The following is an 8,388-nucleotide window of genomic DNA, read 5'->3' as shown; positions in this document are numbered from 1 at the left end:
GGCGATTTAAATATCAGGCTAAACGTGTTTACTCCTGTTTCTCTGCAACTCATTCCACCATGTCACGCATTGATTATATTGCTGTGTCCGCTCAGTTGTTACCCAGGCTAGTAGACACGGGCTATTATGCTAGATCATTGTCAGACCACGCCCCTTGCTGGGCAACTTTTTCCTTGACCCGGCCTACTAGACCGAAACCATGGCGGCTTCACCCCTTCTGGTTAACCGCCTTGAGTGACAGTGAAGATTTAGGGGATGAATGGCAGTTTTTTTTTTAATACTAATCAGGGAACGGCTCCGGCTGATTGTACCTGGGAGGCTTTTAAACTGCTTGTATGCTCCACTTTAACACACCGGATCAACCGGTTGAAGCGCACCTCCAAGACTTTGCTGTCTAATGCCCTGAGGGAGCTGGACTCGGTGACCACTGACTTCACCACTGACCCCACACCTGCTAAGGCCCAGATATTAAGACACCACACAAGGATAGTAGATCACCTCCACACTGAACAGGCTAAGCAAAAGTTGTTTTTTGTTAAGCAACGGGTGTTTGAGCAGGGGGAGAGGGCGGGAAAGTGGTTGGCCTACTTGGCGCATCGGGACTCCAAGCCCCCGGTGGTGGTTTCGTTGACTAACAGTGGGGGTGAGGTGGTGACTGATCCGCCAACAGTGGCCAATATGTTTCATGCTTACTATGCTGCCCTCTATGAGTCGCAGGTACGTAGGCCGAGGACTGAGACGGGGGCATACCTCCGGGATGTCTCTCTTCCCCACCTGTCCGAGGCTCAGGTTGAGACTCTTGAGGCCCCGATATCGGCAGATGAGATTAGGCTAGCGGTGGCATCCCTTGCAGCGGCTAAGGCCCCTGGACTGGATGGTATTCCTCTGGACTTCTATGCCCACTACTCTGAGATACTAGTGCCAGAACTGTTGAGATTATATACACACATGTTTGAATCCGAGTCCCTACCGGATACTCTAAGGCAGGCTGTTATTATAGTGATACCCAAGCCAGGAAAGGATCCTCACTCCCCGGATTCCTACCACCCCATCTCGCTGCTCCAAGCAGATATTAAAATTTTGGCTAAAGTGCTTGCCAACCGTTTGAGTGGCATCATTGTATCACTTATTCACCCTGATCAAACGGGATTTATGCCCGAGAAAAACACAGCCATTAATATCCGTCGGTTATATATGAATATCCAGGCTGAGCATGACAGAGTGGGGTCGAGGGTGGTGGTGTCACTGGATGCCGCTAAGGCGTTTGATTCCATTGAGTGGAATTATCTTTGGGAATGCTTGGGTAAATTTAGGTTTGGCCCCAATTTTATTAAATAGATTACTCTCCTATACTATCGCCCAATGGCTAGAGTAGCGGTTAATGGATGGGTGTCGGACCCCTTTCAGCTGGACCGTGGCACACGTCAGGGTTGTCCGCTCTCTCCTATGCTATATGCTTTGGCGGCAGAACCGTTGGCTGCTGCACTTCGGGCGCACCCGGATGTAGTAGGCCTCCGACGCGGCTCTCTAGTGGAGTCGGTAAGTATGTATGCGGATGATACTTTACTGTATTTAGAGGACTCGGGTCGTTGGGAGCTGCCCTGGGGGTCATAGAGGAGTTTGGTGGTCATTCCGGTCTGCGTATTAATTGGACCAAGTCGCAGGTTTTGCCCATTGACTTGTTCCCCCCCGGACCGGGGTGCTGTTTCTCTCCCACTCTCCAGGGTATCTTCCATCCAGTATCTGGGAGTGCAGGTTACGAGGAAGCCCAGGGAGTATATTCACAACAATCTTGAACCACTGCTTCTGTATGTGCGGGAGAAGACTAAGGCATGGTCCCGTCTCCCCGTTGGGGTTATGGGACGGATCAATATTACTAAAATGATCCTCCTGCCTAAGCTCCTTTATGTACTTTGGCATTCCCCTGTCATGGTCCCTGTGGCGTTCTTTAAAACGTTAGACGGTGTCTTGAACACCTTTATCTGGGGCCCATCTAGACATAAGTTGGCATGGAACACACTTAAAAACCCGACCTCTATGGGGGGATTGGCTCTCCCTGATTTCCACACATACTACATAGCAGCCCAGGTTTCCCATTTTTATCACCTCCATAGAGCGGATAGTCACAGATACCAGGCCTTGGTGGGCGGGAGGGCTGAATTCCCTGTTGATACTCCACTTCAGATGATTTTTCTGGGGGGTGGGGTAAGGGATGCCCGGTTCCGGATCCTGCCACACCACCGGAGTATTTGGAAGCTAGCCCTTAGATTACTGGGAGCTGACTATCACCACTCCCATACACTGTTATGGCGCAACCCCCTACTTCGTGAGTTGTATGGCTTACCAGATGTAGACTTGTGGGCTTCTAGGGGGATACTTTATCTGCACCAGGTGGTGACTCCTATGGGCGTAAGGGATTTTCCCTCCTTACAAGTGGAATTTAACATACCCCCTCACATGCACTTTCACTACTTGCAATTGTGACACGCGCTCCATGCACAATTTGCTCAGGACTTCCCGAATGTACAGTCTTTGGCTTTGACAGATGTAATTATGGGGGACGAACCGACTAAATTGATCTCGACTTTATACAGCCTACTCCGGGCCCGCTTGGTGGCGCAAATCACTGAACGGGCTAGGTTGAGATGGGAAGAGGATATAGGTCCCTTTGATGGGGAGGAATGGGAGGATGCCCTCGAGAACATTAAACAGGCTTCACTTAACTTACCTGACCGACTAACGCAGTACTATGTGATGCACAAGTCATATCTCACCCCTGTCCGGATAGCTAAGTATCATCCTGACTATGACCCGAAGTGTCCCAGATGCTCTTGTACGACTGGTACTTTCTACCATCTTCTCTGGCAATGCCCAATGATCCAGGAGTATTGGGGGCAGATTGTCAAGTTTCTACACGACCACATGGGTTCACCCCTTCAACTTGACCCTAAGAGTTGCCTACTCAGCATATTTCCTGATACCTCTGTTGATAAATATTTGGCTACATTTTTGCACTCTACGCTGTTTACTGCACGAAAGCTAGTGGCTAAATACTGGATGCATCCAACCATGCCTACCATGCAGGAATGGGTAATGGACATTAATCGTAAGCTACCCTTGGTTAAACTAGTATATAGACCTCGTGAGTGTCCAGCCAAATACCACAAAATATGGGATAGGTGGGCGGAAAATCTACATACATGTGTGGAGTGAGTGTGTTGGAGTCCATATCACCATTGTCAGGAAACTTCCTTAATGTATGATGTATTACTGTCCTTCACCTATGAAGTGGCTAATGTCTGTACCTACTGTAATGCGTTGTTATAATTGAGTTGTTCAATAAACTTGTGCTGTTTTGAATTAAAAGACTCTCACGATTGTGTCCTGTACTGTACCAAAAACATAGAGCTACCGGTAAGCTGGTGAATGGGTAGACACACCGAGTTCATGATGGACGGTCTCTCACTGTTGACATCACTTCCGGGATCTCCTTCCATCATGAACTCGGTGTGTGTACCCATTCACCAGCTTACCGGTAGCTCTATGTTTTTGGTACAGCACAGGACACAATTGTGAGAGTTTTTACAAATAAACAGCTACTAATTTTGCACTTAGAGGCGCCTCTCTCTTTTGTCTTATAATATGTGGCCAGCCTTACTCCACTTTCATGGGGACATTTTTTTTAACAAACATTAGTCTGTAAAATGCAATGCAATATGGCTACCTGGGGGCATTTTGTACAGAGATGGTGTACAGAACGCTCACCAGAAATGTAATTTCCTGCTTGTGTGATTGCCTTACTGATTTTTCGATTTTCGCAGAAGTCTGCACTACAGCTCAATAACACTGCAATACAAGCCAGACTTTGAGCATCCCCCTCAACAAAAATTTCATTTTTAGTGGGCAGACCCTGCAACTTTCCTAAATACAGCCCTACAGGTGCTGCAGCTGATTGATAATTATAAGACCACTCACATGCAGACTCACTGAGCACATGGACACATGCAAACAAACATATATTCCTTCAAAATAAGAATAACAAAAGGTAGGAAAATGCATCAAAGTTTGTTAAAATCCTTGCAACGTACATAGATCACAAAGAGGGGAGTGTTTTTATCTCAAAAATACTTAGGCGTTAGTATATTACCACGCCAGTATTCAGAAAATAGGCCACAGACTGCTGAGTGTTATGCCCTGTACACACCATCCGATTATCAGATGAATGATCGTCCGTGTTTTTTTGCATTATAATCTCACGTTGAATCTGATGAGTTTACTAAAGTCACAAAAATTCTAGTACGACAGAATAAAAATTCAGAAGTGATGTCATGTGTTGTAATGCAGTTGTATTGCATTTTTCAACGACAGCTGTACTGATTAAACGAAAATCATCTGAAAAAAATTTCCGTGCATGTCTGCATAATATCGGATGAACTGTCCTGATAGGCTCTCGAAAACTCTGCACTAACGATCTGATTATCGTATGATTGATTTGAATGCGGCATTTTTCGTACGATTTTCGGATTGTGTGTACGGGGCATTAGATGAAGTGAGTTTAATGTAATAGGGCAAGTAAATAGCAGGGCCTAAACAAGTAGGCAGGCAACTGAACACGTTTAACCACTTGCTGACCCACCACAGTACATGTACTGTGGAGAGGCAGCACATGCCGGCAGAATCACATACACGAACGTCATTGTGCCTGCTCCCATTTAGGAGTGGGCAGCAGGTCATGTGATCGCATAACAATGTAAACAAAGCTGTTATGAATGAATCTCATTCAGAACAGCTCTGCTTCCTACACCAATGAGATGTGACTGACCCACAGCTACCCCCAAGCTACCTGGGTCAATCACAGCACCCAGTACCATGCGATTAGCTGTAGCCAATCACAGATCACTAGTATTCACAGCTGTCATTAATGTAACCCATTCATGACAGTTGAAAACATTGCTGTTGCAACAATCATCATTGTAACAACAATCAAAAAGCAAAATTCCTCCAGAGTAGCACAGTGCTACTAAAATGTAAAAAAAAAATATTTTAAAAAATGTAATTAAAAATGTTTTAACTTTTTTTTTTTTTAACATACTGTCACCAGTCAGTGTCCCTGATCACCGCCGCACTAGTCATTGTTTTATGTGCACCAGCTGTTTAGGGGAGTATGGACCCCAAAGGAAATCTAACCAGTTTGTATTTTTTACTACAATCACTACAGTGTTTTTTACCTTTTCTATATGAAAAATATGAGCTGGGGCTAGGCTCACATTATTTTGTCCCTGTGCAGGTACGTTTACACAAGCACAACAGCCCATTCATTTGAATAGGCTGCTGTACCCGCGGGAAACGGTCCATGACCCTTTTTACAAAATTAAAATGTGCTCTTTTTCAAACGCACAGGGGTGCCATTAAAATTTGCTAAAAAAGCAGCATGTTTTGGCTGCTGGTATGGCAACATGAGCAATAGTGTGAACCTAGAGACTCACTGCTGACCTCCTTTATGGTTTACTGTATACTTATTTATTATAAAATTTGTTAAAGTGGTTGTAAACCCTTACAACACACTTTGACCTACATGTAAGCCTAGATTAAGGCTTACCTGTAGGTCCAAGAAATATCTCCTAAACCTACACGGTTTAGGAGATATTTGCCGAAAGACAGGCACCGCTGTCTACGGTGCATGCGCCGTAGACAGCGGCGCGCAGGCGCACTGAGCGCGGCACAGTCAACGGCGAATATGCCGCACGTGGCGGCTCCTGTGCGCATGCTTTGCCGAATGACAGATGCGGAGCGGCGAGACCCACCGAGAAGATGGATGCGCCGGACTTCAGGGGACAGGGGTGACATCGCTGGCTCCTGTGTCAGGTAAGTGACACATAATGGACTACTATGCGATGCATAGTAGTCCATTATGCTTTACCTTTGCAGGGAATGAAAGAGGAAGTAAACTCATCAGGGTTTACTTCCTCTTTAACACGGTCATATATTGTGTTGGATTTTGAGAATGACAATATTAGTACCCAATAAATGCAATGCTACAAGCCAAGGTTCGCGTCCAGGTTAGTCTATTGCGACATGCCTTAAAAAATAAACTCTCAGCAAGTCTCAATGTTTTGACTGTATAAAACATGTCTCAACTTCTTTTGTTTTAGGGTGTCCTAAAATTTCTCTCCACTCATGAAAATCCTCAACCTCCTCACTTCCGGTGAGCCTGCGTCACTACCCAGCTGCTCTAGAGTCTTCATTGCACATGCGTAGACTGTTCTTCGGGTTCAGAAATATCATAGACCCTAGCGGCGTGCCAAATGATACATGACGACAGCGGGAGCAGTGCATTCAGCCCCACCCCCAACAGGCCCCTAGGCTGCTCTAGAAAGGGGGATAGTGCATAGTATGTCACTGGAGCTCGGATACACAGAGCGGTGTTGGCAGCAGTGGGAGGGGCCTAGGTCTGTGCTTGGAAAGGGGGGCGGTCCCCGTGAATAGCACTGTATGTTGAAATGACCTACAGTTTAAAGAGGAAGTAAACCCTTCCAAACAACTTGGACCTATAGGTAAGCCTAGATTAAGGCTTACCTGTAGGTCCAAGCAATATCTCCTAAACCTATATGGTTTAGGAGATATTTGCCCGAAAATGGGCACCGCTGTCTACGCGCATGCGCCGTAGACAGCGGCGCGCAGGCGCACTAAATGCGGCAAATCCAAGAATGGATTTGCCTAATTTGTCGACTCCCGTGCGCATGTGCGGGAGTGACGTCATCGCGGCTTCGCCGTATGGCAGCGGCGGAGCTGCGAGACGCGACTCCCGTGCGCATGCGCGGGAGTGACGTCATCGCGGCTGCGCCGCTGTGATTCGTCGGAGCTGCAAGACGCCACCAGCAACATGGATGCGGCGGACTACAGGGGACAGCGGCGACTTCGCTGGCTCCTGTGTCAGGTAAGTGACACATAATGAGCTACTATGCGATGCATAGTAGTCCATTATGCTTTACCTTTGCAGGGAAAAAAAGAGGAAGTAAACCCATCAGGGTTTACTTCCTCTTTCCATCAGAGATCCCTGTGCCCAAGAGCTTGCGATCTGTGACAACGACCTGCAGTTTAGTTGGTAATATAAGAAAGCCAGTCGGAAGAGCTGTGTCTTTTCTGATCTCTGTTTACTGTGTGTTTTATTGACAAGTGTGCTGTAGATAGAGCATGTCAAGCCATAGCTATGCTCCCTGGGGATATGCTGATTGCCCATCCGTGCTACTGCTGGAGGGAGCCCAAGCGACCATGAATGAGGGCCCTGCAGACTTGGTCATGGTGAGTGAGACCACCCCATACCCCACTCCATATCCCCCGGGTACAGGGACCCCCATCTCCCCTGGGGGCAGGGACAATTCATCCCCCCCCTCCCCCCCCAGGACAAAGATACCCATCTTCCCCCAGGGCCAGGGACCCCCATCTGCCCTAGGGACCCCATCTCCCCTGTGAACAGGAATCTGATCACCCTGAGTGTGCCAACCTCATCCCCCTGCCTGATAACCCTGGGTGTGCAAACCACATCCCCCTGCCCCATCACCCTGGGTGTGCCAACCTCACCGCCCTACCATGTGTCCTGTGTAAGGGCCCTCCTGTGACAGCTCTTATCAGAACTTTACCCCCACTGTGTGCTCCCCTATATGTCTGCATATTCTGACCACCTCCTGTATCCTGTGCACATCCTCTGACCACCTGTACCATTTCCACATCCTCTGACTGCCTCCAGTATCTTGTGTGCATCCTCTGACCACCTCCTGTATCCTGTGCACATGTTCTGACCACCTCCTGTACCAGGTCTACAGCCTCTAACTACCTCTTGTATCCTGTCCGCAGCCTCTCTCTGACTATCTCTTGTCTTTTATCATGTCCGCAGTCTCTGAGGGGAGCGTCTAGAGAGGAATAGGGAACGAGAGCGCCACCGGGATGGGGATTACGGGATGATTCAGACGTGTGTGTGTGGACTGTGGAGAGGAGACTATAGAATAAAATCAGAGCCACCAACCTGGAGCCGTCTAACTGAACCATGCACGGTGCACCTGAGAGGAGGTCAGTGACAACACCATCAGGCCAGTCTGGGGGGGGGGGGGGGTTGCCGATGTAAGGGGGGGAGTGAATACAATAATGTAAGGGGGCACTGATATAATGGTTTCCCCTTATATTAGTAACCCCCCTTACCTTAGTGTATTCACTCCGCAGAAGGTGGTCTCTGGTCACCAGGGTCTCCCCCCCCCCCCACATCAGAGTCCCCGGCATTCCCCTTTTCAGCAAAGTCTGAAGGATTCCCCCTTACAGTGCAAGTCAACTCAGATGTAAAGAAAAATGCTGCAGAGCATGATCTAAAAAGGAAATCTGATGTAAGAGGTGCTC

This window comes from Lithobates pipiens, unplaced genomic scaffold (assembly GCF_037356315.1).
Source record: "Lithobates pipiens isolate NorthernLeopardFrog02 unplaced genomic scaffold, aLitPip1_a1.2 Scaffold_1, whole genome shotgun sequence".
Lineage (NCBI taxonomy): Eukaryota > Metazoa > Chordata > Amphibia > Anura > Ranidae > Lithobates > Lithobates pipiens.
Note: the sequence above shows the minus strand (reverse complement) of the source record.